The 6,983-nt window shown below is 44.3% G+C and overlaps 1 protein-coding gene and 1 pseudogene across 1 annotated transcript in view; both read right to left on the minus strand.

The window, feature by feature from the left end:
• PIP5K1B (phosphatidylinositol-4-phosphate 5-kinase type 1 beta) overlaps nucleotides 1–6,983 on the minus strand; it is a 307,134-nt gene that overhangs the window by 299,829 nt on the left and 322 nt on the right. The window lies entirely within an intron of this gene.
• The window catches only part of LOC144227607 (uncharacterized), a 55,212-nt pseudogene continuing 53,486 nt past the window's right edge, over nucleotides 5,258–6,983 (minus strand).

The raw sequence follows: 6,983 nt of genomic DNA on the forward strand, positions 1-6,983 counted from the left end.
CTAGATACTCTGGTCTACCTCTCAGTCCTGGCAGGACCCATCACTTAGCATGGCCATGACTCTCAAGAGCTTTTGGAGCGCCTGGGTGGCTCAGCTGGTTAAGCACCCAACTCCTGATTTGGGCTCAGGTCATGACCTCACAGTTTACTGAGATGGAGCCCTGCATCTGGGCTGTGTGCTGTTAGCGCAGAGCCTGCGTGGGATTCTCTCTCTCTTTCCCACTCTCTCTGTTCCTCCCCAACTCGTGCTTCCTCTCCCTCAAAATAAATAAACTTAAAAAAATACTTTATATTAAAAAAAGAACTTTTGTGAACTACCGAAAGCCCAAGATATCCAGACCAGTCATATGAATTTGTTCTCCTGCGATCCACACAGCTCTGAGCAAAGCCAAGACTGGATTTACTTCTCCCCTAGAATTTCTGGAGAAGCAAGCAGAGGGTGCCCTCCCCACATACCCTGTGATTCACCGGGAAACATTAAATACTTCCAGAGGAAAAAACGTTGAGCAACGGATTTACCACTTCCTGCTAATACTGTGGGTACAGCAGCATTATTTAGAGACCAACTCTTATTCAGATTGATGTACCCCCCTGGGGCCTCATCCCCAAAGACTCTGATTCTGCTGGCCTGGGGGTGGGGGGGGGAAGTATGAGAATTTCAACAAGTTCTCAGGTGATGCTACTGCTGTTCATCAGGAGCCACGCCTGAGAGCCACCGCCTCATCCCTGATGTCAGGCTGCTGATGTAGGTATCACACATGTAAAGAGACACCAGGGGCGCCTGGGTGGCCCTGTCGGTTAAGCGGCTGACTTCAGCTCAGGTCATGATCTACAGTTTGTGAGTTCGAGCCCCGGGTTGGGCTCTGGGCACACTCACGGAGCTACCATGGGGAGCCCTTAAGAGAGCTCTTCCTGGCTGAACCTGTTCGGCCTAAGTACCCTCAGTGGTGGTCCAGTTCATCTCCGCAGCAAGAATGGGACTCCTTCATTTGTTCAAATACTAAGTAGGCACCTACTATGTACCAAATACTTCAGAAACAGTGTGAAATACCCAGGACTTCTACCCTCAAGGAGTTTCTACTCTTAAGTTGAGTGGGAGTGTGGACAGAGGTGGTAGAAAAACAAGTGAAACATAAGTATCCACTGTGAGAAGTGAAGGAAACGTATGAGGAAGGTTCCCTTTAGGTCAGATAATCACAGAAGGCCAATGCCCCAAGAAGAGGCACACTTAAACTCATTAACTCAGAGGAGCGTGGGGCACCTGGGTGGCTCAGTCGGTTAAGCATCTGACTTCGGTTCAGGTCATGATCTCATGGTTCCTGAGTTGAAGCCCCACATCCGGCTCTGTGCCGACAGCTCGGAGCCTGGAGCCTGCTTCGGATTCTGTGTCTCCCTCTCTCTCTGCCCCTCCCCCAATCACACTCTGCCTCCCTCTCTCTCTCAAAAATAAACAAACAAACAAAAAAGAAACTCAGAGAAGCTTCAAGTCCGTTCTCAACTGCACCTGAGCCAAATTCACTACTAAGCCACTCCAGATGCTTTAAAAGTATGTTGATCTGGTACTTGGAAATAAAAAGGAAACAGCACATTTTATAGCCAGATTATTATTTCTGTTAAAGAGAGGTTAAAAAAAAAATCATTCCCAGGCATGCTGGTTAAAAGAAGGTTGGATGTCTGGTGAAAAACACTCTATGTGATAAAAAATGAAGGACCCCTATCAAGTACTGAAACTACTGATGTTTTCTAAATGGTCTGAAAAATAATAAAATCATTAGAATAATTATGAAACATCCCATAGTTCTGAAGAATGATATTTGTCTGAATGCATCAATAGTTCAATACACAGTTATTAAACACCTACTCTTTGCTAACTTAGTGCTATGTTCCAAGAATACAAAGATAAATAATACCTGATAACTAACCTTTCCCACTGATAATTATTAGCTAAACACCCATGATAAGTTTACTATTCCCTCAAGCAGGTCACAACATTGCTTTTCATTGCTGCAATGTTTTGTTTCCTTACTTTATCAATAAATGTTAGGACCAAAGATCCAGAGATCAGGATGGTGGGCAGGGTTTGAAAAGAAAGAAAAAAAAAAAAAAGCGAATGTTACATGTTGAAAACCCACTACGACCCAACATGCTGAATCTACTACATTTCTTGTGCCAGTCTATGAAGCAAAGAAATCCGTTTTTATAGCTTGCTTGAACTACATCCTCCTCCTTAAACCTCGTGCTCAGTGTTCTTGGATGCAAGGCTGAAATGTCACCTCTTTCTTACTAAATAGATCATTTTTTTTTTTACAGTCTTATCTTCTGTCCCAGAACTTGAGCTCCGATTCAAGGTAATTATACTTTCTAGCCCACTGGCCTCCCTGCTTGAAAGTCCACCCCTTACAAGCAGGACCTCTACTGAAACACACACCCATTTTTAGTGCAAGCAACAGCATCCACGCAATGCTTTGCAGGTCATCACAATTTCACAAGTGCCTTTTTAAAATTCTTAGAGAAAAGGACTCTCAAGAAGATGCTCAGCCGCTATGTCAACTCCCCCCAAACATACCGCACACCTGTTGTTTATTCATTCCCATAAACAACACAGAAGACTTTCTACCAGAAGAACGCATACTTCACGGAGCGGTCTGTTCAAGTCCACGTTTTACCTTAAAATAATGCCAAGGCGCTGCAGGCTGAGTCAACAGTGTGACGACGTCACTATTATTATCCATATTTCAAATCCACCTTACCCAAGAGTAGCCTTCTGTGAGTACAATTCCTGTGCATTCCTCTATCAGAGGGTCTCCTTTATACATCTCCCGCAAAACCAGACAGAAGTAGACACGATTCAAACTGGAATATACAAAATCAAGCCTGTTTTTCTCAGGCCTCATCTTTTATACCGAAAGGAACCTGGCTGAACAAAATACTTCATGAATGGTAGCCAACTGTTTACTATACAGGATTTCAAAAATTTCATCACTACATTAGGTTTAGATGTTGTGGGTTTTTTTTTTTTAAAGAAAAATATTAAATAAAACGGAAGGCTAGGATTCCTCCCTGATTTTCCTTGCCTTTAGAATTACCGTAGATGAATTCACAGATGAACAGCTGAGCTACATAATGTACAGTTCTAACCAGGCAGCTTCTAAAAAAGAAGGGACTCCTTCCAACTCTAGTTAATACACTGGATACAAAGAACACGTTTCTGCAACAAACACATTTAGGACTTGATGTTTTACAGCTTAGCTAATGAAGGTTTTAGCCAGAATAAAAAAAAAAAAAAAAAAAAAAAAAAAAAAAATTTTCCCCCCCCCNGGATATCAAACATTCTGACTCAACATTTAACTGAAATACAAGCAAAATGAAACTGCAAATTAAATGTATACATATTTATGATTTCACCGGCTCTACAGCAATGCCACCTTTGGCTTCTGGTTTTATTTACCAGGAAGAGAAGGCTGGAAAACCACCATACATTTGTATTTCTATTCAAACAGTTCTCTTTAAGCACAGGTTGGAACCAAGTATTAATTCTGAGTCTGATGATCTACAGAAGTCAGAAGATCACAGTAAATAGATGAAAACAGACATTTTCTCCTAAATGGTATCTGCTTGGATCAGAAACTTAAAAATATCAATACTAAATCATTTAAAATTATGATGCTCTAGTATTATGAGTAAAGAGAAGTTTTCTGTTATTCTTTTTTATTTCTTTTTTATGTTTTTTTTTTTTATTTTTGAGAGACAGAGTACCAGCAGGGGAGGGGCAAAGAGAGAGGAAGACACAGAATGTAAAGCAGGCTCCATGCTCTGAGCTGTCAGCACAGAGCCCAATGTGGGGCTCAGACTCGTGAATCACGAGATCATGTCTTGAGCCGAAGTCAGACGCTTTAACCAACTGAACCAGCCAGGTGCCCTAATCTCTAGGATTTCGAAAAATCAAAAATGCACCTTCACCACAGCACCCCCAGCACAACCTTAAATATCAACCTTCCTAAGAATTCCACATCAGTCCCCATTCTCTTGCTAACCAACTGTGTGACCGAGTAAACCAATTCACCTCTCTATGCCTCAGTTGTCTTAGCCATAAAAGGGCAAATCTCTGAACTATTTAACATTTCAACTCTTTATCACAAAGACATACACCTCAATCCCAATGGCTGGATCTGGTATTAATATTTAAGAACCATTCTAATTCTTTATCATTCTTCTGAAAATAAAAGCACAACTTCTGTGTAGATGGGAAAGATGGGTGTAAAGAGGACCCTAAAAGGGAACAGAAACTAGGTTGGTTTTGTTAATTAGGTTTCCTCTGCAAAACCACCAGCCAGTATTAGCAGCTGCTTGAAATTTACTAAACACACACACACAAACACACACACACACACACAGTGGTAGGTTTCTCCCTCTCAAGACTTTTTTTTTTTATAAAAGGACCAAAGTCAATTTCTAGCAATGCACAGCCAGCTACCATTACTAACAACTAAGAGAGGGGTTAAGCAAGCAAAAGAGCATGACAGAGACAACACAGTTCTATTGCCCACATGGAGAAAGAAAAACTCTTCTTTATATGATGTATCCAGGAAGGAGAGCAACAACAGGCCCCTGTATCTGCCAGCCTCAGAAGGCGCACCTCCCGTAGGTAAATTACCTTCTGGGTCAGCAGATGTTGGGAATTTACATCATGAGATGCTTCCCTTGTTTCACAGCATGTGTTTTCCTTATGAGTGATTTCATTCACCTCCTCCATTCAACAGCTATTTATCGAGTGCTTACTATACACAAACTCCAAAGCTAAAAATATACCAAAGGTATGAGATGCCTGAGATAGTCAAGTGAATCTTGACATGTATGTTACAGGAGATCAGCCCATCAGGATATTTCCAAGTCAAACAGGAACAGTAAACAATACACATGATAACTTAAAGTGCCCTTGGAATTATTCCCCCCTCACTAAGTGGGATGTGGCCTAGGGAAGGGGGAGTAAGTTACAAGTGAGGGAGATAATTAGTTACGCCCCTTACTTAAGGCAGGTTGGGAAAAGCTTTCTTTCCCCTACAGAAAATGATTAGAGGGGATTAAAAATACATTGCTAAGCCTTATAAAATGCTAAGACCAGAAAGAAAAAGGTAATTCATTTTGAATCTCTTACTGTGTTCGTGGGACACGTGAAGTTCAGAGGTGGTGTGATGTGGCCTGGGTCCTACAGCCAAAGAGAGTGCTAGAACTAGAACTCACGTCACTCGCAGACATGTTTAATAGTCCGCTAGTGTACTGCAGTACGCAGGAGGTCTCCTCATCACCATGAGAAGCACAATGATGGCATGATCCACAAAGCAGCAGACTGGACACCGAGAGCACCATAACCTTGGAACCTCCACTAGTTTAGACATGGAAAAGTCCCATCCTGGTCTAAACCTCAGTTTCCTCATCTGTCAAATGTGATCCGTGATTCACAGTGAGACAGCACAGACCACAATAAATGCAGAAGCACTCTGGCCATCGTGAAAACCTTCAACAAGTTCAGAGCCAGCACTGGACGGTGATGGGGTAGAGGGTGTATTTCAGAGAACGTGGCTGTGACTCCGAATTCCAGTCTCCTGTTCCCTTGAGAAGCCCCTGAATCTGTGGGCTTCAGGTCCCCCTTTGAATATGTGGTTAATAATCTTTGCCCTGCCTCCTTCGGAAGTGGTCGGAATTTAATGAGCACTGAAAAGCATTCGCAAATCACAAGGCATTGATTCAAATGCAAGGTATTATCATCAGATTCCCTCTAGTCTTCTTAATTTGGACAAAAATGTAATGAGGTTTTATCATTCAGCTCTGAACAGTTTCCTTAACTAAGATGTCATTATTCAGGAGTCTCAGATCTCATCCTTTACTCCCGCGTGTTCTAAGTCTCCACTCCCATCGCTGTACACGGAAGGCACAGAGCCCATGCACCATGCTGGCTCAGCATGCCACTGGCTCGGGCTTGGCCGAGAAAGATTGTTTTCCCAGGGCCTCCTTTCAGCAGCAAATGTTCTGACTAAAGCTTCCACGAACATTATCTACTTCATCCCATTAGAGGGGTGATGAAAGGCCTTTTCCGAACAACTTCAGAACACTTCAGCCCTTCCACGGAAGAGAGAGAAGTCTGGATGGACGCTTTTCACCGGAAGGGCACGGAGGATCCCCAAACCCCTGCTCGGGAGTGTTGATGGGGAGACTCGATTTTTTCCTTTGCAGGAGACTAACTCATCCTGAGGCCCAACCTGTCTCTGAAGGGTCGTTCACCGTAGAGCTCGGGCCTCTGGGAGGCTGAAAAGGTCCTGCGAAGATGGGGGTGGTGGGTATTTGGGGTATACAACCCTCTGCCTTTAAAAAAGCATCAGAGTGACTAGCATTTCCTTGGTGAGAGCCCTGATTTTAGTAGCTCAGATGAAAGAATTCATCAGCCTATCCAAACAACTTCTCTGGAACAGGTTTCTACCCGACCACGCTGGGCACCAGAGACCAGTGAGCTGGGGGGAGGGGGAGGGGGCTAAGAATACAACAAGCTCATCTGCATAGATAAGAGATAAGCAGGCATTTGTCGTCTTCAATTTTTGCGACTCCGGGCACCTGCCTGGCAAGTCGAGCGCTGGCATTCTCCCTCTCCGTGGCCCCCACATCCCCACCCCTCGGCCCAGCTGCTGAAGCGTCACGTTGACCCGGCTGGGGGAGAGAACAGCCGGAACGCCGAGGTCGCCTGCTGCATTTAGGCAGGAACCATACCGCACCTGTGCAAGCCGGCTTCGGCGCCAGAAATGACCAGAACACCGGCTAGCAAGCCCCTCGTGAGCTCCCAGGGGCGCCTAACAAGTTCGCCTCTGTGTATTGCCTGGAGAAGGTGGGAGATCTCTCCACCTGCTGCCAAACTCAGCCGCTTCCTCTGAAAGGGGGAGGAAGCTCCCGCTTAAGTGAACCAAGAGAGGTCCCCGAGGGTCACTGAGGCCGGGG

Source organism: Crocuta crocuta, unplaced genomic scaffold (genome assembly GCF_008692635.1).
Source record: "Crocuta crocuta isolate KB4526 unplaced genomic scaffold, BGI_CrCroc_1.0 scaffold41, whole genome shotgun sequence".
In the NCBI taxonomy this organism is placed as follows: Eukaryota; Metazoa; Chordata; class Mammalia; order Carnivora; family Hyaenidae; genus Crocuta; species Crocuta crocuta.